This window comes from Camellia sinensis, chromosome 1, assembly GCF_055761805.1.
Source record: "Camellia sinensis isolate YWXY chromosome 1, ASM5576180v1, whole genome shotgun sequence".
NCBI lineage: Eukaryota > Viridiplantae > Streptophyta > Magnoliopsida > Ericales > Theaceae > Camellia > Camellia sinensis.
The window spans coordinates 244,798,113-244,824,047 of record NC_138961.1 but is presented as its reverse complement, the minus strand read 5'-3'; the positions used below and the strand labels follow the sequence as shown (position 1 = coordinate 244,824,047).

The 25,935-nt window shown below is 38.0% G+C and overlaps 2 long non-coding RNA genes across 2 annotated transcripts; both read left to right on the top strand.

Annotated features, from left to right (window-relative positions):
* Window positions 1-4,653: 4,653 nt before the first annotated feature.
* On the top strand, window positions 4,654-7,760 carry LOC145805290 (uncharacterized). The gene is made up of 2 exons (XR_014347854.1): window positions 4,654-6,050; window positions 7,093-7,760. It is a non-coding gene; the product is annotated as an uncharacterized LOC145805290 (long non-coding RNA).
* Window positions 7,761-21,712: 13,952 nt separating this feature from the next.
* On the top strand, window positions 21,713-25,088 carry LOC114264216 (uncharacterized). The gene is made up of 2 exons (XR_014347853.1): window positions 21,713-22,878; window positions 24,755-25,088. It is a non-coding gene; the product is annotated as an uncharacterized LOC114264216 (long non-coding RNA).
* Window positions 25,089-25,935: the final 847 nt, after the last annotated feature.

The window sequence follows — 25,935 nt, the reverse complement described above, 5'->3', positions numbered from 1 at the left end:
TGCTCATCTCTTTATCTCTCTCATCTCTTTTCTCTCTCTATCTCTCTCGCTTATCTCCCTATCTCTCTCTCGCTTGTCTCTTTTCTTTCTCTTCTCGCTCATCTCTCTTCTCTCTCTATCTCTTTCTTTTTCTATGTCTCTATCTCGTTCATCTCTTTTCACTCTCTTTCTCTCTCTTTTTGTTTATCTCTTGCTCATCTCTTGTTTCTCTCTATTTCTCACTCTCTTTCTTTCTCACTTTCTTTCACTCATCACTCTTCTCTCTCTCTCTGCCTGTCTATTTGTCTGTCTGTCTGTTTGTCTCTCCCTCATTGTGTTCACCTTGCTCACTCTCTCCTTTCCCTTTTCTCTATTTATCGAGCTCTCTTTCGATTTATTGAGACACTACAAGAAAATGCACTTTTAGCGACCACTTTGTCTCTTTCTTGCTCATCACTCTATTTTTGTCTCTCTGTCTCTCTCTCACCACTCATATCCTCTACCACCTTCACCACTACTGCAAATGCCATTCCACTACCACCATTACTACCACTGTTGCCACTCCACCTCTACGACTATCATTACTACCACAATCGCCACCATTCCACTATCACCACTACTACTACTATTACCTCTCCTCTACCACCGCTACTCTATTTCCTCTATAACTACCACAACTTCACCACTAATCTCCTTCGCCATTACCACCACCATCACCTTTTATCCACTACCTTCACAATTATTGCCGCTCCCTATCCTCTACCCCAAAAAATTAGTTCCTGATTTTTAGTAACAAAAAAAAATGGGTCGTAGAAAAATATTTTTCATTGATTACAAAAAATTAACTTTATTTTAATAGAAAATATTTTTTATTAAAATATTACCCCTATTTCTGCCAAATAAAAAAAATAATAATAATAATTTTTTATTCATTAAAATAAAAATGAAACAAATAAAATTTCAACCTTAGTAACTAAAAGAAAATGAAAAATAAAAAAAAAAGTTTCATTAACTATAAAAAAAATTATTTTATCAAAAAATAAATTTTATTGTCGTTGCGAAAAAAGAAGAAGCCGTTTTACTGTTTAAATATTCATTTGTGATGAAAAAAAGGAGCCGTTTTTTCCATTCCCGTTCGGGTTCCCCCCTCCAAACAAAAAAAACCCAAAATCCCCAATCTCTTCAACCAAAATCCCCAATTGGTTCCCCCCGAGAGAGAGAGAGAGAGAGAGAGAGAGAGAGAGAGAGAGATGAAGGGTTCGGTTTGTGTATATTTGGTTTCTCCTTTCCTTCTTCTCTATTCTTTGGGTTCAGCGACTCTTCGGGGTGAGAAGTTGATCAGAGAGCTCAATTTCTTCCCAAAGGAGTCCATCAACATCGTCGATCCCAATAATGTCTCTACTGCGCCTGTCGCTTCCAGGATCGTTGAGAAGCGTTTCAAGTTTCCCAATTTCGCTGCCCCCGATGTTTTGTGCTGAAGACTTGGGTCACCATGTTGGCTACTACACGATTCAGCATTCTCATGCTGCTAGGTATTTTCAAATCCCTCAAATTTCGATTTTTATTACTCATTTTTATGTCAATTTGTTTATATTTATACTATACTATACTAGTGGTGTGTGGTGTGCTATTACAGGTTATAAATTTTGATCTCAATCTGAATTTGGATTTCATTAGTTATAGGACGTTTTGATTTGGGCAATTACATGAGGATATTTTGGAAAGGAAAAAAAAATGTGACATCTACCTCAATTTTGGCCTTCCCTTTTAGGTATAATATGTATATAGAAAGGAAATTGAAATAGAGAAAGACTCAAACAATTGCAAGAGCCATGCACATGTTATTTTAGAATGGTCAGCTGAACCCTAGGAGGTGCAGAGGCTCTGGCACTATGTGCTACCCCATTTTGGTTGAATTTCTTTGATTTATCTGAAATTTGTGAATTGAACTTGACTTCTTCTTCTTCTTCTTCTTTTTTTTTTTTTTTTTTTTTTTTTTTTTTTTTTTTCTATTGAATGAGGATGTATTAAAATTTTTATCAATTGAAAAGTAGTGTTCCTTAATTCAATTTTTATTGACTTAATCGCATAATTTTTTTTTTAAAATTTACACACGCATCGCTTGTGCCTTTACCACTAGTATTTATTTATTTATTCTTGTGAACATTTGTTAATTTTCAAGTTTTGCTTGTGAAAATTCTTTGACTGAAATATGAATTTCTGTGTGGTTCAAATTTTATTCTTTGGGTTTGGTTTGTTACAAATCTATGAAATAAGAATGGGTTTCTATGAAATAGATATGTTATGTTATTATTTGGCTTTATATATTTGGTAGTTTAGCATTATTAGTCCTATTTTGTTCTTAGTTAGTTAATTTTAAATTTTAAGTTGTTATGGGATAGTTTTTAAATTTTTCATTATGTGTACATACTTTTAGTCCTATTTTTCATTCTTTTTGGCCTAGCAATAAATAAATAAATAAAACTTCAATTTACACCTATCAAATGAATTTCAGTTTATTTATTAGTTGAGTTTTATAGGCATGGCAGCATGGGCTAGATTCACGCTAATTGGTAGACTCCTGTTGATTGTGTTGTGATACATGCTGCTGATTGTGATTTTGAGCAAGTCTCCATGAAGGGGGAATTTTTTTCTTACTTCTTATTTTAGCTCATTTTTGGTATTAATAACTGCTTGTTTACTTTTTAACAAACCATTAATAACTGTTTGTTTACTTTGGTTATGAAGTGTCAGTTTTCTCTTGCATAAACCACCCTCCTGCAAACAAACATGGGCAATTAAGTTATATATATGTTACTCTTTTTGTTTTTATTTTCTATTTTTTATCCTCAATATTGAAATTGCAGAGAAATTTTATGCACTTAATTAGTCTGCTTTTCTAACATCTTGTGCTTTAATGTTTTCCAAAACTAGCATGGAAGGCATTCATAATCTTTACTTGTAGTTTGCATTTCTGGAATGTCAGTATGGGCCACTGATTTTCTTGAAGGTTCTGGGGATCTTTGCTTAGCTGATCACAAGAATTGACGATGTGGCCTGCATACCCGAGGTATATTTTGTTATCATTGTGATATTTTGTCCAGAAGGAAATATTATGTAAGCTTTTTTATTTTTATTTTTTAAAAAATTTGTCCAAAAGGAAAAGACACTGGACTAAATTTCTGAGTGATTTAAAAGAACAAGCTTGATTTTTGGAGTGGGGCCTGTAACCCCCTAGCATATGATGAATCTGCTAGTTCTTTCTGTTGCCAAATGTGATTTTGGGCAAGTCTCCATGACCGTAAGTGTTTTCTGTAGTAGCAACATAATACAAAACATTTAGGTTTACAATCCATTTCAAATTTATCCATATGGATTCACTGCCTTGCCTATTTGATTAACAATTTTAAACATCAAGATTAGGGGTGAAATCGGTGCGGTGCAGTCCGATTTTGAGGTATTTTTGCGCCGAACCGCACCCTTCGGTTTTCCATTGATCTGCACCGAACAGACCGAATTACTGGTAAGAACCGTACCAAGCGGTTTTACGTTGGGGCGGTGTGGTTCGGTCGGTACACGTCGGTTCTTCGATCTTCAACAAAATATTTTCTTGAAGGTGAAAGACCATTGGTGAACACATGAAGAAGATGAAGATAGAAGATGGAAGATGGAAGAAGATGAGAGGGTTTTGACACAGAGAGAGAGAGATCCAACCTTCACATGAAGAAGATGAAGATGGAAGATGGAAGACCCACAAAATATTTCGTAGGAAGAAGATGAAGCATATAAACCTTCATCTCAGAACTCTCTACAACACACAAACATATAGAGAGAAAGAGAGGAGAGATAGAGCATTTGTTTTGTAGAGAGTTGCAATTACTCTTAGAAACATCCAACCCAAGACCATGATATTCATTGTCGAGTAGTGTAATAATTAGATAGAGAGAGAGAGAGTTTTTTATTTTTTTTTTATTTTGAGCAATGTGAAACATTGGGCAGTGTGAAAGCTATTTGAATATTGGAATTGAATACACAGATGACCTGCACGAAAATAATAATAAAAAATAGCTGGACAATACATAATAGTAATAAAAAAAGAGGGAGTATATATCGGTGCGGTTCGGTGTGTATGGTTTTCAAATTATAATTACCGAAAACCGAACCGAATTTCGGTTTTTTGTTTTAACATAACCGAACAGAACGAAACAAGAAAAAAAATAGACCAAAACCGGCTAGTTCAGTTCGTCTGGTCGGTCCAATCGGTTTACCGGTTTTTCCTTTCACCCCTAATCAAGATGGAAAAACTGTTCAAGGCACTCGTTTCAAGCCTACATTGACGTGCTCGTTTCTAACCCTAGCACAACTCTAGTTTAGAAGGGCCTACTCAAGTTGAGTTGCGGTTGGAGTTATTATTGTAGTACTATGCCTTGTCCCATGGATGCATGAAAAACTGGAGCTTTTTTTATTTTTAATTTTTAATTTTTTAGTTTTGGATAAATTTGTATTTTCAAATTTTTAGATGCCAAGTTTGGGAAGACTAAATAAGTGTACTTTTTGACTTTTTTGTATTATGTGTAAAAAAAGTAGAGAGGAGATGTTGATTGATGTGACCCAAAAAAGATAAAAAGATGAAATAAGTGCACTTTTTTAGGTTAGCCAAACTTGGCCTTAATTTACCACAAACATTAAGTAGTGAATAAACTCTAAATGTTTTCAATTTTCCATGTTATATTTTTGCTGGCACACTATATTTCTATTACAAGTTACAACTATTTAGATTTCAGGTGAAATAGTGCATAGTGTCAATTTTGATTGTCTATCCCTTAATTCTGTTGCGAATTAAGTCCTGCTAGAGTCATAAAATTCTAAAGAAGCGTGGGCATGAATTCTGTTGGATTCATTTGCTGTTGATTATTTTCCTGTCTTCTTTCTCTAGTTCTATTTTGTAGTTAATTCTTAGCTTTAATTAGTAGATTTATAAGCAATATTTTTGTTTCTTGATCATAAGCTTAATTGGAAGATATAGAAGCACTATTTTGTAGGTTAGTCATATAAGTATGTTATGTTGTGTTTGGGACATTGTGTTGCTGAGAAAATATGCAATGAGGGAAAGAAAAGGAGATTGCAAGTCTATTTGGGTTTTTTTTTTTTTTGTGTGTGTATGTGTGATGTATTTGTGCTTGAAGAAGATAAATAATAGCTAATTGTTGCTTGTTTCGTGTAATTAGTAGATCTATAAGCACGTACTATGCTTGGTTGCTGAGAAAATAAGTTAAGTGAAAATAAGGAAGAAGGAAACTGAAACGTTGAAATCTTTCCTTTAATTTTATTTTTGATTTCCCAAAATTGACAACTTACCATATGCCCTTATGGTTTTGGATAAACTATATTGACAAAGTAGTTTACGATTCTAGTTTTTAAAGGGCAGTTCTAGTTGCGCTATGCAATTATGAATTCCTCATTTATTTGTCAACGTTCTTGTACACTCACAATGTTGAGTAGCAACAGCCAGAATCCTCATTTGGGATCGTTGCATTGGAAAAATGATGTTGTTAACAAAGCTACAACGTTCTTTCCTTTAATACTCAAATCATGATTTATTTTTTATTTTTTGTAATTGTTACTAGTAAATTTTTGTATCAATTTTATCATAATTTTCCCTTCAAATAATTTTGTCAAAAAATTTGGAACAAACCCTCGAAATTTTGTCCAAATCAAAATTCCCTCCTATCTTTTTTTTTGACAAACCCCTAGACCTTTTCTTCAGCCCTAACATTTTGAGAAATTACGCTCGCACGCTCTCTCTCTCTTTCTCCCTCTCTCTCCAGTTGTCGCCGCCACCCATTGCCACAGCTAGCGACCATCACCGCATCCAAGTAAGTCCAACATCTTTCTCTCCTATTCTGTTTTATTTTGGACAACTAATTTTAACCCTCTAGGTGCCACTCTCTCTCAAGGGATCCTACACTTCCTGCCATTGTCTCCACCAAATTGAACAACCTATTGGATAAAGCCTAAACCCCTGCTACGACGACGAAACCCTAGATGTATTCAAGCTCGATTACAAACTGGTTTGTATGTAGTTCATAATTGCCTAAAGCCCTTACTTTTATTGTATTATCTGCAATTTGTCTGTGTTGAGAGGAAATTTTCAAATTTAGGGTTTTCAAGCAGAGGATATGAAATTTTTTGTATGATTAAGTAAAAAAATCAAAAACCAATCTTCATTCAGCCCCATTTCCTTTGAAGAAAGACTTGATTTTGTTTTTCCAAGTGTAATTTATGAGATTATGTGATTTTGAAGACCATTTGAGCCTTGATTGTTTGTGTTATTTAATGTTTTTGTGGTTGAATCTATGTTGCTCCAGTTGCTATAGACTTGGTAGGTTCACTACTTGGATGTGTTAGATGATATGTTATAACTGCTATTGAAGTTTTGTTATTGTTGTCATTATCATTATGGTTTTACAAAGGAATTTTTTTATTGTTTATGTGCTATGGCAACTTCATTGCCTTTTGTGAATATTCGTGTGGATAACTATGGAAGAGTTCAAATTTAGCTCAACTGACTAAATGAAGGACTACTTGAACAATTAGTGACGATTAACATGACTATATTATTTGAAAATAATTAATGATGTAATAGGTGTTCATTATTAAGTACAAATTCCTTTGTCATTAATCATGTTTGCTAGGAAAATATTATGTTTGAAGAATCATTCAAATTGATTATTAGCAAAAATATTGAATTTTGTGGACATTGATCTATTGAAATATGTAGTTTGGAAATTGTCCTTCTGTATTGTTGAGAATGCAATTGATCTATTGATGAATATTGAAATTAGGAGCTTATTTTTTGAAATCTTATATCTAAATATTTGAAATGTATATGAATCTCATACATGAACTTTTGTCAATTATTTGGGATATTTTATCTAGTCGAAGCCATTGTAGCCTAGTAATTAATTTATTTGAGATGTTCGCAGGTAATGTGGTTTGTATTGAACCACAATTGGGTTGTTGCATTTAGTTGTTCGATCCTTTCTTGATCTCTTGTCACTCTACTCTCAATCTCTCTCTTTCATTTTGAATTGTTTTTTTTTTTTTTTACAGGAATTGTATTTGAGGGATAGAACAACAAAAAAAGTTTGGTCTATGGAGTTGTGAATTTGTTTTGGTCTTTTTATTTTGTTTAAATATGGGACAATGGTGTTTTAGCCAATCGCCGAAACATCTCCAACTATTCACACCCCCAAAACATCGCATTCAACTCTCTGTCTCCCACTCGCTACTCCTCACCTTGCCGATCACTTCCGCCTCTACCGTTGTTAGAGTTGCCAATCGCCGCCATCGCCGTTAGTGGTGTCGATCGTTACCGCCACCGCCACCACCACCGCCACCGCTAGCCCTACTCTCCTCTTAGATCGCCTCACCGCTTGGTGATTTGGTAAGTTTCTTTTTCTTTCTCTTTGCTCTCTTTCTCTATGCTTTTTGCTATGCTATCTTTGCTTTTGGCTCTCCTTCCTTTGGTTTGGGCTCTCTATCTCATCTTATTTCTGGTAAGTTTTTTTTTTTACTGACTTGATTCTATTATTGTGAAGTTGTGAGAGGTTGAAAATTTCTTATATTTGATGAGCATTTGTGAAACAAATATAAATGTACTGTTTTAACTTAAAATATTTGTAAGCTTTTTGGTTAAAATATAAATGTAGGTTGTTTGGTTAAAATTTTAATGTAGGGTGTTTGGTTAAAAGATTAATATATATATATATATATATATATTTGTAAAAAATATGAAATACAAAAAAAAAAAGAAAAAGAAAAAAGTACTGATTTAGCTTGAAATATGAATGCAGGGTGTTTGGTTATATTTGATGAGCATTTGTGAAAAAATTATAAATGTACTGATTACATTCATGGTGGACAAATAGGCAGGTTTTTTTAAACTCCAACGTTTATGAAGCTTGAAGGCTTCTAAATTGTTGTCTTGAAGCAATGTTCCTGCTATTACCTAACAGCATCTCTAATGATTCAATTGCAAACAGACGGTTATTGCTATATTTTAGTAATGAATAACGACAAAATACTAAAGTTTAGGAATGTCGCTTTAGTAGTTACTTTGCAATTTTTTTAGATTTTTCTCTCAAAATATCAAATAAAAAAAATGTTATATATGGTGTTGCTTCAATAGTAACTTTGCTTTTGTTAGTATAGCGATCCCAGTTGTCCCTTTACTGTTCTGTTGTATTCCGGACTCGGTTCCGTGGAGTTGGTAGTTGTATCTATCTTGTTGTCGTCCTTTAATTCCATTTGTTTGAGTTTTAGGATGTGTTGGGCATGTTTCGAACAGGTGGGTTGAACCTTGGTCTAAAATCTTGTTGCCAGGTTTTTGGTCGTTCCGCTCGAGCGGGCCTTGTTGCGCTTGAGCGGAGATTGCACACTTCCAATATCTCGTGTCCCTGTAAAACTTCTGTAAGTGTGATTTTTACGCTCGAGCGGGTACTCTGGCGCTCGAGCGGGTAGTACTTTTTGGTGTAAGTTCTGGGAGGGGAAAATCCATGCTCGAGCGGACTAGTTTTCGCGTTCGAGCGGATGTACTTTATTCTTGTGTCTTGGCGCTCGAGCGGGCCTTCTTGCGCTTGAGCGTACCTAGTTTTTTGTTCTTGACGCTCGAGCGTTGTGTTCTTCGCTCGAGCGGGAATGTCGTATATCAGTTGGTAGCTGGGCATTTTAAAATCACTTTTTACATTCTCTCTCTCTCTCTTACTTTCTAAAAAGATATTTTGAGAGCTTCTCTCTCTAGAAACTCCATTCTCTCTAGGGTTTGATCTAGTTAGAGTGTCTCACTATCCTCCGGCCTTTGTAAAAAGTGTGTGGATCGTCGAGGGCTCTATTTTGATCTGTGGATCTTTGAGTTTGGAGCATTTTGATTTTCTTCAACTCCCCCGTTTGAGCTCTAACTTCGAGGTAGGGATATCCTACTCCTTCTCATGAGTTTTGTCTTTGAATTTTAGCATTTTGATGAGTTGGGGGTTGTTGGGTAATTTTGAGAAAATTTGGGCCTTTGTGTAATTTTACAAAAGTTGGGGTTTTGTTTATATAAACTTATATGCATGTTTGGCATAGAGAAATGAGATCAATATTGGATTATTGGTGAAAATGGAACCTTAGGGTTGTGATGATAATTATGGGAAATGCTCTAATTACATTGATAAATCAATTGGTATAATTAATTTGAAGAAAAGAGGAATTAAATTGAGAATGTTGGAATTGGATGTGGATGAGATTAAAGGGTGTGGTTAGATTCGTTCATCGCTCACCTAGTTGAAATGTTGATTATATATCCATTTGGTGCATTTATTTTCAGTATAGAAATAACTGCTTGGGGCTATCGGTGGAGGATAGTCTTGATTGTTGTAGACACTGCATGATGATTAGGCAAACTAAAACTAATCGATTGAGTATGCTATTGAATATAGCAACTGGAACAATACATTAATTCTATGTATTGATTGATTGTATATGATCTATGTTTATATACATGTGTTGTGTGGGAGGAGATAGGGGATGTACTCCACGGTTTAGGGGAAGATAAGGGATGGACCTCTAAACCGGATTTTGTGTGACATTGATACAGCGCTACAATGTGTATCAAGTGTTGATTATGGAAGTGTTTGAATTGATTTGATATAGCACTAAAATGTATATCGTTATCAATTGTGAGGTATAGAAGTGATTCTATGTTATGTTGATACAGCACTAAAACGTGTATCTTTCGAAAAGTGTGGGAATGGTTTATGTGTTATTGATACAACATTAAAATGTGTATCCCTCATGAATTTTGAAAGTGTTTTAAAGATGAGTCTAAATCTCATTAAGTTATTTGGCTAGGTGTTGAGCCTTGTTTTCAAACTCAAAGTTGGAAAAGACATGGGAAATGAAATGTAATATGGACTTAATGTCATGAAATCGAAATGTGATATATGTGGATGTATCTGTGTTGACCATGTATCAACTGCTAATCTTTTAGTCATTGTTCATGGCTGGTTTAGTGTATTTCTACTGGGATGTGGCTCACCCTTTATGGGTGTAGCAACCCTCACCTCACTCTTATCATACCTGCATACATTCATGCATGATCTCGTCTTGTTATGTTGTTTTGCAAGTTTTGCCTTGCCTTGTTTTGTTTAAGTATTGCTTGCATGATTTTGTTCCTTGCTTGGTGTGTAGCCGAGGTCATCTTGAGCTTAGTTCACCTCTGAACCTTTGTATTTGGAACTGTTTTGGAACCGCTTGGTCGACCCCCATCTTTACCCCGGGCTTGTTGCTGAGATGTTTTGCACTTAGTGATCCTTATCCTTGGGCAGGTATGACCTAGACCGAGGTGTGGCACATCTGGGCCGAGGTGTGGCACAGCTTAGTCAAGTGTCGTCCTCCCTAGCCGATGTCTTTGTTACCCTGTTGCCGAAGCTTTAACTTTAGCCGATGTCATTACTTGCCGATGTCTCTTGCCTTAGCTTGCTGCATACGCTTTGTCATAGACTTGTCTTATCAGTCAATCACCTTTTGAGCCGAACCAACCCAGTAGCACCACGTGTCCGAGCTGATTGTTAAGGCAGCCGGCAGACCTAGAAACAAATCATTTTTGTCTCAAATCCTTGCCTTTAGAGAAAGAAGCTCTAGAGAAAGGAGGAGAAGTTCTTGAGTGAGAATAGATCTTCCAAGCTTGATCTTCGAGGTTTGAACCGTTGGATTCGAGTTTTGAGGTTAGAATCTTAACCTACTCTTGTTGTTCTTATTGATCATCTAGCTGCATTGCATGATCGAATCTGTTTTGCATGTCATGCATCGATCTGAAGTTGGTTTCGAAAGAGAAAGATAGTATTCACATGTTCTTGAAGAAAGTCTCGTTTTGATCCGAAAGTTTGGAGCTAAAACCATGTTTTTGTGTTTGTTCTTGCATGACCTTTGTATGGGTACCCAGGTCCATGTTTTGAACTTTTGGCATGAAATCTTAGATTTTTGTAACAAGTTATGATCTTGCATTCATCTTCCTCATGATCATGTTCATCATGTTCTTCATGTTCTTCAAAGGGAAACCCAAGTTTTCCCGACTTTGCTTTTGAATGAGGCCATCGGGACCACACCTCGGCAAGGAGGTGTGGGACCTCGGCAAAGACCTGGTTGGTACCCAGTGTATTTTCATGAGACGGAAGCAGTGTTTAAACTCCCAGCATGTTTTGCTTTGTCATTGACTTATATCTGGTGAGAATGTCGGGATCATTTGCATGCATATAAAGCTTGTTTTGAGAATGTGATTGCCATGTGATTGTAGGTCCTTGATCTTTGCTTTGAGCCCATACCCGAGGAGATCTATATGAGTGGTATTTTTAATAAAGCTATGTTATACTGTTTTGATAAATCTTACTTTGCTTTGTTTTGACGAAAGTATTTGTTAAGTATGAATGAATAGCTCTGTTTTGATGTATCAAGTATAAGCTTTGTTTTGATGTCATCCTTGAAAGTCCCTTGTACTGGAGGACTCTAAACTTTCGCAGCACTAAGTATAAAAGGATACGGTCCTATAGCAACCCTCACCTTACTCTTATCATACCTGCATACATTCATGCATGATCTCGTCTTGTTATGTTGTTTTGCAAGTTTTGCCTTGCCTTGTTTTGTTTAAGTATTGCTTGCATGATTTTGTTCCTTGCTTGGTGTGTAGCCGAGGTCATCTTGAGCTTAGTTCACCTCTGAACCTTTGTATTTGGAACTGTTTTGGAACCGCTTGGTCGACCCCCATCTTTACCCCGGGCTTGTTGCTGAGATGTTTTGCACTTAGTGATCCTTGTCCTTGGGCAGGTATGGCCTAGACTGAGGTGTGGCACACCCAGGCCAAGGTGTGGCACAGCTTAGTCAAGTGTCGTCCTCCCTAGCCGATGTCTTTGTTACCCTGTTGCCGAAGCTTTAACTTTAGCCGATGTCATTACTTGCCGATGTGTCTTGCCTTAGCTTGCTGCATACGCTTTGTCATAGACTTGTCTTATCAATCAATCACCTTTTGAGTCGAACCAACCTAGTAGCGCCACGTGTCCGAGCTGATTATTAAGACAACCGGCAGACCTAGAAACAAATCATTTTGTCTCAAATCCTTGCCTTTAGAGAGAGAAGCTCTAGAGAAAGGAGGAGAAGTTCTTGAGTGGGAATAGATCTTCCAAGCTTGATCTTCGAGGTTTGAACCGTTGGATTCGAGTTTTGAGGTTAGAATCTTAACCTACTCTTGTTGTTCTTATTGATCATCTAGCTGCATTGCATGATCGAATCTGTTTTGCATGTCATGCATCGATTTGAAGTTGGTTTCGAAAGAGAAAGATAGTATTCACATGTTCTTGAAGAAAGTCTCGTTTTGATCCGAAAGTTTGGAGCTAAAACCATGTTTTTGTGTTTGTTCTTGCATGACCTTCGTATGGGTACCCAGGTCCATGTTTTGAGCTTTTGGCATGAAATCTCAGATTTTTGTAACAAGTTATGATCTTGCATTCATCTTCCTCATGATCATGTTCATCATGTTCTTCATGTTCTTCAAAGGGGAACCTAGGTTTTCCCGACTTTGCTTTTGAATGAGGCCATCGGGACCATACCTCGGCAAGGAGGTGTGGGACCTCGGCAAAGACCTGGTTGGTACCCAGTGTGTTTTGATGAGACGGAAGCAGTGTTTAAACTCCCAGCATGTTTTGCTTTGTCATTGACTTGGATCTGGTGAGAATGCCGGGATCATTTGCATGCATATAAAGCTTGTTTTGAGAATGTGATTGCCATGTGATTGTAGGTCCTTGATCTTTGCTTTGAGCCCACACCCGAGGAGATCTAAGTGAGTGGTATTTTTAATAAAGCTATGTTATACTGTTTTGATAAATCTTGCTTTGCTTTGTTTTGACGAAAGTATTTGTTAAGCATGAATGAATAGCTCTGTTTTGATGTATCAAGTATAAGCTTTGTTTTGATGTTATCCTTGAAAGTCCCTTGTGCTGGAGGACTCTAAACTTTCGCAGCACTAAGTATAAAAGGATACGGTCCTTTCTTGGGAAGACTATCGTGTTAAAGCGGGCTACGGGCCTAAGTAACACAAGACTATCGTGTTAAAGCGGGCTACGGGCCTAAGTAACACAAGACCATCGTGTTAAAAAGAGCTACGGGCTTAAGTAACACAAGTTCCTTGTGCTGGAGGACTATAAACTTTCGCAGTACCTTCGACTAATCGATTACGGATCCTGCAGTCTTTGTTTTGCCACTGACGGTTTACCGCGTGGATTTGTTTGTTCGGAAAGCTTGATTTGTGTTTTGCCGATGCCAGTAAGCATCCCTTGAGACTTGTAAGACTTGATAGATGAATACGGTTCATCTCTTTCTTTGATAAAGTTTTGATGTGTTTTGCTCTGAAAGGATCTCGGCTAATATTCATATGGTCTTGGCATGTTTTGTTTGGAAAAGACTTCGGCTATATTCATGCAAAACCTTTATTACTAGTACCATTCACTGAGTATCCAAGCTCACCCTCTCTATATATATGTAGGTGATGAGCAGGACGGCGGCGACGCCTAGAAGTGTCTTGCAAAGCTTGTTTTGGATTCTTGTCATGTCGGCTTGACTTGTTCTATGTCGGAAAATTTGTATTTACGTCGGCAAATCTTGAAGATTATGCTTCTTTGGCTTGTAATCATTGTATTTACACATGTCGGCTCTAGAAGCCTTTTGATCAAGATTCTGATATGTATTTCGTTTATTATCAACCGAATGAGAAACTATGTCATGTTTGTCATTACATTTGATCTATGCACAGCTCTTATGGACCACTTGTATTTTGATTCATCGCTTCCGCATCTGTGAGCCCCTATACTATACCCTGATTGTGTTAAGCTTTTGAAAGTTGGCCTTCAGTAATCTCGGATTGCTGGCCATCACGGCACCCAAACTACTAGGGGCGGTTTGGGGTCGTGACAGAATGGTATCAGAGCACAAGTTCCTCAGTATACGTTATTTACACACTTTGAGTCCTAAAGAGCATAGGATTTCCCTTAGAAAGATATTAGGGTTGCATCATGGTGCTTGCTATTTGAACGAGGTGTGCATTGTCTTGACATACCTATTTGTTACTTGCCTACGTGGTTATTTGCTTATTTGTTTTAAAGTCACACTTTGCATGCTCATAGCATCATGAGGAGAGGTAGACCTCCAATTGGCCGAGATCAGCCCGAAGACAGATTGGACAGACTGGAAAGATTAGTTGAAGGTTTGGCCCGCGAGTTGAGGCAAACAAGACAGCAGTACGCTAGTGCTACGTCGACTCAGGCCGAGCAGACCAACGGCCGAAATGTAGTTCCGCCTCCACCTCCTTCAATGCCGCAAGTTCCTCCGCAGCCAGCCTTATATGGGGATGGCACGATAGCTTTGATCAGGGAGTTCAAGAAAATGAAACCACCGAGATTCTCTGGGGGTATAGAGCTGATGAAGGCCGAGGCGTGGGTTTTGGAAATAGAAAAGCTGTTCGAGATCTTTCCTAGCACCGACGCTCAAAAGGTGACGTTGGCAGCATTCACGTTAGATGATGACGCTCGCAGATGGTGGATGATGGTTCGAGAAAGCAATCCAGATTTGACCTGGACCCGATTCTTAGAGTTGTTCTACAACAAACACTTTTCCCTAAGTGTTCGAAACTGCAAGGCTACCGAATTTCAGACTTTGACGCAAGGCAACCAAACAGTGGCGGAATACGACCGCGCTTTTACTGAATTGGCGAGGTTTGCACCTCACATGGCCAACGATGAATACATGAAGGCCAGGAAGTTGGAGAGTGGGCTTTGCGGACCGATTCAAGACCTGGTTAACTTGTACAATATGCCGACTTACGCCAAAGTGTTGGACAAAGCCATTCTGGCCGAAGCTAACCTGAATCGATACCAGAGCTCGGGGGAGAACCAGTGAAAGAGACAGAACTATGACAATCGCCGAGCACAGCTGGGCACCAAGAAGAAGACGAACATGGGCAGTGCTGGTAACCTAAGACAGGAAGGTAATGCTAAACCGACGTGTTCGGATTGTGGGAAGCAACATTTCGGGGTCTGTCGTCGGACATTTGGAGCTTGCTATGAATGTGGCGAAATGGGTCATTATGTGAAAGATTTCCCTAAGACAAAGGCTGATAACAATAAGAAAGGTGAGAATATCTCGGGTTCCGTCCAGAAGGGTAATGTTGGAAAAGGACAAACGAGACAGGGCAGAGTGTTTGTGCTAGTACCAGGGGACACTCAGAATGCTGAGACAGTGGTGTCAGGTATACTCCTAATTTGCTCCCAAGATGCCTATGTGTTGATTGATTCGGGTTCTACGCATTCGTTTGTATCTACTAAGTTTGCCGAGAAAATTAATAGAGAACTAGAGCCCCTTGATTATGTATTATCTGTGTCTACTCCATCTGGGAGATCTATGATTGTTGTATCCGTTTATAGAGCATGTGTTGTTGTGATTGAGAATGTTGAATTGTTAGTAGATTTAATGCCTCTAGACATAACTCATTTTGATGTTATACTGGGAATGGATTGGTTAGTCGCAAATCATGCATCTATTAATTGTGTTTCGAAAAGTGTCACACTGAGACCCCCAAACCTAGCCGAGGTTATTTTCCAGGGTAAAGGGATAGTGCCCCCACCTTACTTGATTTCGTCCATTAAGGCCTATAAGTTAATTCAGAAAGGGTGTCGAGGCTACTTGTGTAGTATACTGGGTGATCAGAATGGAAATGTTAATTTAGCCGACATCCCAGTTGTTAATGAATTCCCCGACGTCTTCCCAAACGAATTGCCTGGCCACTTAGCCGATAGAGAGATAGAGTTTACTGTTGATATCATGCCGGGAACCCAGCCGATCTCCAAAACACCCTACAGGATGGCCCCAGCTGAACTTAGGGAATTGAAACTGCAATTACAAGAATTGTTGGATAAGGGATTTATTAGGTCGAGCACTTCACCATGGGGAGCGCCTGTTTTATTTGTTAAGAAAAAGGGTGGCACACTCCGTCTTTGTATTGATTACAGAGAACTTAATAAGGTCACCATTAAGAACAAGTACCCATTACCTGGGATTGATGATTTGCTTGACCAGTTACAAGGAGCACGAGTCTTTTCTAAGATTGACCTTAGGTCTGGTTACCACCAGCTTAGAGTTAAAGCCGAAGATGTTGAGAAGACTGCTTTTCGGACAAGGTATGGCCACTACGAGTTTTTAGTAATGCCTTTGGGGGTGACCAATGCCCCTGCTGCATTTATGGATTTAATAAACAGAGTCTTCAAGCCGTATTTAGATGAATTTGTTGTTGTCTTCATTGATGATATATTGATCTATTCCAAGAGTAAAGCTGAACATGAAAATCATTTGAGACTTGCCTTACAGATTTTGAGAGACCGGAAATTGTATGCTAAGTTTAACAAGTGTGAGTTTTGGCTTCCTACTATCTCATTCTTGGGTCATGTGATTAATGAAGAGGGTATCTCGGTTGATCCTAGCAAAGTTGAAGCCGTAGTAAATTGGCCGAGGCCGACTAATGTGTCCGAGATTCGTAGTTTTCTGGGTTTGGCAGGTTATTACAAGAAGTTTGTGAAGGATTTCTCAAGAATTGCAATTCCATTGACACAATTGACTAAGAAGGGAACACTGTATGAATGGACTAAAGATCGAGAGTCAGCTTTCCAGGAACTGAAGACGAGGTTAGTTACAGCACCAGTATTCGTACTCCCATCAGGTAATGAAGAGTTTCATATCTATAATGATGCATCGCATAAGGGTTTGGGTTGTGTATTGATACAAAAGGGTAAAGTCATAGCATATGCATCTCGTCAGTTGAAACCACATGAAAGGAACTATCCCACCCATGATTTGGAGCTAGCAGCCGTCGTATTTGCTTTAAAGATTTGGCGTCACTACTTGTATGGAGCTTCTTGTCAGGTTTTTACGGATCACAAGAGTTTAAAGTACCTGTTCACTCAGAAAGAATTGAATTTGAGACAGAGAAGGTGGCTTGAGTTGTTGAAAGACTATGATATGCAAATTCAATATCACCCAGGTAAAGCTAACAGCGTGGCCGACGCTTTGAGCAGGAAGTCAGAGGGAAATTTGGCGTGTTTGACCATGATAGCAGTAGAGCCGACTATTGTTGATGAGGTAAGGACAAGACAGATGGAGGATAAATTCTTCAAGAAAGTAGCCGAGGAGATTGTCACAAAGCCGAGATCAGGGTATACCATCGAAAATCAAGTGCTCAAGTTTGAAGGAAGGTTATGTGTGGCCGACATCCCAGAGTTGAAAAGGAAGATTTTGCAAGAAGCCCACAACTCCAAATTTTCCGTTCATCCAGGAAGCACCAAGATGTATCAAGATGTGAAGCGGACCTTCTAGTGGCCAAATATGAAAAGAGAAATAGCTGAGTTCGTATTTCAATGTCTGAGTTGTCAGCAAGTGAAGGCAGAACACCAGAGACCAATAGGGCTTCTACAACCCTTATCAGTTCCTGAGTGGAAATGGGAACACATCTCCGTGGATTTTGTGGTGGGTTTGCCGAGGACGCAAAGAGGTATGGATTCAATTTGGGTGATCGTTGACAGGTTAACTAAGTCAGCACACTTCTTGCCAGTTAAAACTACGTTCAATGTCGACCGACTTGCCAAACTGTATATGAATGAGATTATTAGACTTTACGGTGTGCCGGTGTCCATTGTATCAGATCGAGATTCGAAATTCGTTTCCAGATTTTGGCAGAGCCTGCAAGGAGCCTTGGGGACTGAGTTGAGGTTTAGCACAGCTTTTCACCCCCAGACTGATGGGCAAACGGAAAGAACCATTCAGACACTTGAGGATATGCTCAGAATGTGTGTATTGGATTTCAAGGGAAGTTGGGAATCGCATTTGCCATTAGTAGAATTCGCATACAACAACAGTTATCAAGCCAGCATTAGAATGGCGCCGTACGAAGCTTTGTATGGAAGGGAGTGCAGGTCGCTGATATGTTGGATCGAGGTGGGAGATACAGCTTTGATTGGCCCCGAGTTAGTTCAAGGAACGACCGAAAAGATTAAGCTCATTCAACAGAGGATTAGAACCGCGCAGAGTCGACAGAAGAGTTATGCCGACCAGAGGAGAAGGGAGCTAGAATTCGAGGTTGGGGATCATGTATTTTTGAGGATCTCGCCGATGACAGGAGTTTCAAGATTCGGAAAGAAAGGTAAATTAGCACCCCGGTATATTGGACCGTCTGAAATTTTTGAGAGAATTAACCCCGTTGCCTACAGACTTGCTTTGCCGCCAGATTTAAGCCAAGTCCACAATGTGTTTCATGTTTCGATGTTGAGGAAGTACATCCGAGATCCACTACATATAATTGATCATTCTGGGATTACGGTTAATGAGGATTTGGGCTACGAGGAGAAACCAATGAGGATTATTGACAGACAAGTGAGGTAGTTGAGAAACAAATCGATACCAATGGTAAAGTTCGAATGGAAGGAGCATTATGGCACAGAAGCCACGTGGGAAAAGGAAGAGGATGTGAGAATCCGTTATCCGGAGTTGTTTATAGAGCAAGGTAATTTAAGTTTGGGGACCAAACTTCTTTAAGGGGGTAGACTGTAGCAACCCTCACCTTACTCTTATCATACCTGCATACATTCATGCATGATCTCGTCTTGTTATGTTGTTTTGCAAGTTTTGCCTTGCCTTGTTTTGTTTAAGTATTGCTTGCATGATTTTGTTCCTTGTTTGGTGTGTAACCGAGGTCATCTTGAGCTTAGTTCACCTCTGAACCTTTGTATTTGGAACTGTTTTGGAACCGCTTGGTCGACCCCCATCTTTACCCCGGGCTTGTTGCTGAGATGTTTTGCACTTAGTGATCCTTATCCTTGGGCAGGTATGACCTAGACCGAGGTGTGGCACATCTGGGCCGAGGTGTGGCACAGCTTAGTCAAGTGTCGTCCTCCCTAGCCGATGTCTTTGTTACCCTGTTGCCGAAGCTTTAACTTTAGCCGATGTCATTACTTGCCGATGTGTCTAGCCTTAGCTTGCTGCATACGCTTTGTCATAGACTTGTCTTATCAATCAATCACCTTTTGAGTCGAACCAACCCAGTAGTGCCACGTGTCCGAGCTGATTGTTAAGACAGCCGGCAAACCTAGAAATAAATCATTTTTGTCTCAAATCCTTGCCTTTAGAGAGAGAAGCTCTAGAGAAAGGAGGAGAAGTTCTTGAGTGAGAATAGATCTTCCAAGCTTGATCTTCGAGGTTTGAACCGTTGGATTCGAGTTTTGAGGTTAGAATCTTAATCTACTCTTGTTGTTCTTATTGATCATCTAGCTGCATTGCATGATCGAATCTATTTTGCATGTTATGCATCGATCTGAAGTTGGTTTCGAAAGAGAAAGATTGTATTCACATGTTCTTGAAGAAAGTCTCGTTTTGATCCGAAAGTTTGGAGCTAAAACCATGTTTTTGTGTTTGTTCTTGCATGACCTTTGTATGGGTACCCAGGTCCATGTTTTGAACTTTTGGCATGAAATCTCAGATTTTTGTAACAAGTTATGATCTTGCACTCATCTTCCTCATGATCATGTTCATCATGTTCTTCATGTTCTTCAAAGGGAAACCCAAGTTTTCCCGACTTTGCTTTTGAATGAGGCCATCGGGACCACACCTCGGCAAGGAGGTGTGGGACCTCGGCAAAGACCTGGTTGGTACCCAGTGTGTTTTCATGAGACGGAAGCAGTGTTTAAACTCCCAGCATGTTTTGCTTTGTCATTGACTTGGATCTGGTGAGAATGCCGGGATCATTTGCATGCATATAAAGCTTGTTTTGAGAATGTGATTGCCATGCGATTGTAGGTCCTTGATCTTTGCTTTGAGCCCACACCCGAGGAGATCTAAGTGAGTGGTATTTTTAATAAAGCTATGTTATACTGTTTTGATAAATCTTACTTTGCTTTGTTTTGACGAAAGTATTTGTTAAGTATGAATGAATAGCTCTGTTTTGATGTATCAATTATAAGCTTTGTTTTGATGTCATCCTTGAAAGTCCCTTGTGCTGGAGGACTCTAAACTTTCGCAGCACTAAGTATAAAAGGATACGGTCCTTTCTTGGGAAGACTATCGTGTTAAAACGGGCTACGGGCCTAAGTAACACAAGACTATCGTGTTAAAGGGGGCTACGGGCCTAAGTAACACAAGACCATCGTGTTAAAAAGAGCTACGGGCTTAAGTAACACAAGTCCCTTGTGCTGGAGGACTATAAACATTCGCAGTACCTTCGACTAATCGATTACGAATCGTGCAGTCTTTGTTTTGCCACTGACGGTTTACCACGTGGATTTGTTTGTTCGGAAAGCTTGATTTATGTTTTGCCGATGCCAATAAGCATCCCTTGAGACTTGTAAGACTTGATAGATGAATACGGTTCATCTCTTGCTTTGATAAAGTTTTGATGTGTTTTGCTCTGAAAGGATCTCGGCTAATATTCGTATGGTCTTGGCATGTTTTGTTTGGAAAAGACTTCGTCTATATTCATGCAAAACCTTTATTACTAGTACCATTCACTGAGTATCCAAGCTCACCCTCTCTATATATATGTAGGTGATGAGCAGGACGGCGGCGACGCCTAGAAATGTTTTGCAAAGCTTGTTTTGGATTCTTGTCATGTCGGCTTGACTTGTTCTATGTCGGAAAATTTGTATTTTCGTCGGCAAATCTTGAAGATTATGCTTCTTTGGCTTGTAATCATTGCATTTGTACATGTCGGCTCTAGAAGCCTTTTGATCAAGATTCTGATATGTATTTCGTTTATTATCAACCGAATGAGAAACTATGTCATGTTTGTCATTACATTTGATCTATGCACAGCTCTTATGGACCACTTGTATTTTGATTTATCGCTTCCGCATCTGTGAGCTCCTATACTATACTCTGATTGTGTTAAGCTTTTGAAAGTTGGCCTTTGGTAATCTCGGATTGCTGGCCATCACGGCACCAAACTACTAGGGGCGGTTTGCGGTCGTGACAATGGGACATCATTTTCAGGTACAGGTAGCATGTCACCTCCAAGGACATAGCTTGGGAGGCTAGAGGCAGACAGACTGCTTTGTTATTTGCTTTCTTTTGATGTATTACATGTAAATTCAAGCCAAGGGCTTAATATGTATTGAGTTAGCACTCTTCTTTTTGTAACCAAGTGTTTACTTGGAAAGCTGTAAGCCCGTAGAGCATTTGCTTTTGTTGTTAACATGTAATACTTTGTAAGAACTACTTAGATTAATGGAAAGATGGTTGGTTTCATTGTATCAATGCATGTCCAAAGAGATGGGTTTTATGTATTTTTTTTGAGGGCGTTACAGTTAGATTGTGGCTTCACAGCATTGGTTTTTAAATGATGGTTTGCAAATCCTTAGCCACTATATTTCATAGTTTTTGAAGCAGATTTAATGCCTTTGTTTTTGGCTCTTCATGATAGTGTTGAGTTCACTGGTTTTTGCTGTTCTAAATAAACAAATTCTTTTGGTAGCCCTTCTTACAACTAGGAAGCCACCTCTTTAGGCAAGTAAATTCTTCTCTACTTAGTGAATTAAAGCTTGAATTATGGTTACAATATTTGTAACAATTCTTGTGTTTTTTAGATTCTTTGTTATCTTAATTAATTGATGTGTAGCGAAATTTGTAGGTACCAAAAGAGTATTGAGCTCCTGATCTTGGAGCTTCCATTCAAGAGGCTTGTCCATGAAATTGCTCAGGACTTCAAGGTAATTGAATGGTCACAATAGATAAACATTGCCATATTTATCGTAATTGTTTAGGTTTGTGGTTTGTGGTTTTTTTTTCTTTTTCTTTTTTAATGTTTTTGATTAGTAGTGTATGTTAATGTTAATGTTAATGCTTTTGATTTTGTGTGTGTGTGTGTGTGTGTGTTGGGTTGTGGATTTGAATAGGATACATTCTTTTATTGTTGACTAAAATTTTGAATGGTTTGCTTTTGTTTCTGTTTTTTTTTTTCAAATTATTACCTCTTCTACAATTTGTTGTTGATTTACTTGTGTATATGTGTGTGTGTGTGTGTGTGTCTGGAATACTTTTATTTATGATGGACATCACTCTTTAGCAAGTTTGGCCCATCTCTCTCTATATGTATGTGTGTATTCTTTCTCAGTTTGATCATTGTTGTTGCCTCTATCAGGTAAAGCTTGAATGACTACAGTGACGGTAGGTTAGACAAATGCTTATTTTTTTGAATTAAATTGTTGGTCATAGATTTTAAAGCATTGTTGACTATGACTTTTCTGTTTTGACTTTTTATTTGCCAATTTTGTTTTGGTCAAAGTAGTTTGTGGCCCTTTCAAGAGTTTCATATGACAAATTTGAGTGTGGACTTATTGACAGTGTCCAATAAAGCATCTTTCTAATTGTTCCTCTTTGGAACCTATCACTCTCGGCAGAAAATACCAAATGTGATTTAAATAATTTATGGTTTTTAGATAACAAGTTTTGTCTTTGAGTTTTGCCATGTTAATCTGCTTTGAAATTATGTACTCTTAAAAGGAGTAGTGTGCATTAGAGCTATCCTCCATATAATTTTTTCTCTAATTTATACAAATTATGGGCAACTTTCTCATGTCCATCATGGTTTAAAATTTTTCTTATTGCGAGCTACTTGATTTGTTTATGAAATTTCTGACAATGTTGGTTTACTTGAAATATGCATGAAAAACCATGGACAAAGTCGTTCAATAGAAAAGAGGCCAGCTTCATGCAATAAATCATAGCTCCTTGGGCAAGGATGTGAATGACATACGGATGCGGATATGTCTCCTCTCCAGTTTAGTTGAGTCATGTTGTTTAGTCTAGAGGATAAATTATTTATCATCAAAGAAATTTGTGAAATATAATGACTGGTTTTAAGGCTAAGTTGGTGTAGAAACTTGGTGCTAATGAGTTTTTGCTAAAGCAATATAGTGGTTATAGATTGGAGCTTCAGAACATGGTGTTGTATTTGTTTCTTTTTAACTGTAGAAATAGAAATTTGGTTTGAATTTTAAGGTTTGTTAGATGGTGTTTAAAAGACAGATAGCAGAAATTTATAGATTGGAGCTTCTAAGGTATATTTATTTTTCTGAAAACTTTTTTTTTTGGGTTTAATATGTTGATGCCTTCTGTTTGGAAAGAAAAAAAAATACTTGTATTGGTTGGTTGGTTCCTAATGTTGAAGGTCATAGGAATGGCAATGTGGCGGGGCGGGGCCGGGGATCACACTCCTTGTCCCCGATCCCCGATGGTGAAAATTTCCCCGGTCCCGGTCCCGATCCCTGACGGGGAACCTATCACCGTCCCCACCCCCACCCCCTAACGGGGTTCGGGTTTTCTGAATCCCGAATATTCCCCGACAAAAAAAAAAACAAAATAGCAGCTGCTGTAGCTTATCATCATCAACATCAACAACAACTAGAGTATCATCATCATCAACATCAACAACAACAAAATGTATATATGTATATATATATATATATATGTATATGTATATATATATATTACCTTAGATAATAAGATGTGAGAGGTCGGTGTATATATATATATATCGTGAAGATCTAGATCTGTACATCAATGATGTTGATATAGGTGAGAACCAGTGTATATATATAGTTGAGAACCAGTGGTGCGAAGACATGTTCATCGCGGCTCGGATTTAGAAGAAACTATTCGTCGTTGATCTGTCTCTAGGCTTCTTTTCCGTCGCGGCTTAGATCTGGTGGTAGAAGAAACTCTCTGTCGCCGATCTGTCTCTAGGCTTTTTCTCCGTCGCGGCTTAGATCTAGTGGAAGGTGCTCATTCATCTCTCGCACAGAGAATAGAGGGAGAAGAACAAGAGAGAGAGAGAGAGAGAGTTAAGAAGAACCAGAGAGAAAGAATGAGAACTTAGAAGTAGATATTAGATAATAATATAATAAAGCCTTAACATATATATATATATAGAGGATATTCGGGGCGGGGTCGGGCTGGGCTGGGCCGGGGTTGAGGTACCTATCACCGTCCCCGGCCCAGGCCCAAAAATTACCAGGGATTTAATTTTTAATACCATCCCCCGCCCTATGGGGATAATTTTCGAGGAAAACCCGTTCTAATTGGGGTCGGGGGGTCGGGTCCCCGTCGGGCCGGGTTCAAATTGCCATCCCTAGCAGGTCATATTGTCCATCTGAATATCACATATGAACTGCTTCCTTGCAGTTACGAATACTTTGTTAGAATAATGAGGAGTGGGTGAGAGAATTTCTTCTTCTTTTCCCAATCTATTCAATTTTATTAAATTGTTTATATAGTTAACTCGGTGAGATTATTGTTGAGTTTTTTTTGGTTCAGCAAGGTAGAAATACAAAATTAGAAACGGAATGAGTTAAGCAAAAAGGAAGTCTTGTTCGAAATGGATTTTTGACATCAGTTAGATCAGGTAATGGATTTTTTTAAGACTTTAACAAGTTTTACACTTGGCTTACCATTTTTGTACTTGACTAATTTCACCGAAAAAAATTAGATTACAACCATGAGAACACATTCAAGTCAAAGAGAAACCATTTTGTTCCTCCCCTGTTTCTCTGATCTCTACTAGTATGAATGAACCACTTTGATTATTTTCTTTCCTTTCCTTTGTTTTGATTAGTAGATTTCTATAATTCAATTTCTAATATTTCATTTCCTCTTGCTGTAGTTCATGGGTCTTTGTTGCAAGTGGTGTCTTGATATGACTGGATGGCAAGTGGTGTCTTGATATGAACTGCATCATATGGACAAGAAACATTAGTGGCATAGTAGATTGTCCACAAATGTTGAGCTCAAAACTTGTATTCTTAGTAGTAAACAAACAATATTAAATTTTAGATGTTAAGTTGAGTGAGTTTGTGGCTTGGGATCAATTTGAGGGAGTATTTGAATTCAATAGAGTTAATAATAAATTGTGATTAGTTTGGTTTAGGTTAGATTTTTGCATCTTTTTATAAGTTGAATAAATGATACTAAATAAAAGCTAAGAATACTTCTGTCCATTTTGAAGGTAATTTATTTATTTTCAACCTAATGGGTTTATTATTCTGTAATAAGTTGTAAGTAAAACTTCACTAAACAGTTGAAACATAGACCAGAAAATAAACAATAATAAATTGCACCAAACAATCCTCATATTGACAAGTGTTATTATTAGCTAGTTTTCTGTAAATTAGCCTATATCTTTTTTCCTTTTCATTTTTTTCACTTTTTGTTTTTTGTTTAGGTTAAGAACTTAATGCCTTTTTGGCTTTGATATCTAGTAGCGGTATTACTTTTGGATTGGCCACCTGGCCAAACTTGCATAACCTGAATCAGAGTAACTCTAATAGTTTTGTCAAATGCCTTGCCAATGCCAAAAAATTGGTTTCAATTCACAAAATCACTCTAATGGTGAGTCAAATGCTTTTCCAAAAAATGTCAACCAAATCTTAAACTAAATTTGGATAAAAGTTTGGCAAAGATATTCGTTGCCACATCAGTTTTCCTACCAAAATTTAACTATTTTTTCTTTATCAAAACGACGTTCGCGGGTAAGGTATCTTTAGGTTCTGTCATTATATTTAAAGTTCTCCTATTTCTTGTTGCTGCAAAATTTTTTCTTTGGAAATGATTTCCTCTTGTGGACCATCCTTCAAATTAGTGGACCAACCAAAGCTAATAGAGAGATTATTTGGAGAACATTGTGCATAATGCTTTAGATTAAATGAACTCACTCAATCATCTGCATTGTCTAATTACAAAATGATAACTTAGACTGAATCCAAGTTTTGCAATATCATTTTGGAACATTTTAACAATTTTGCCAAACCGGCAACAACATTCATAACCAGATTTTTTTCCTTAGAA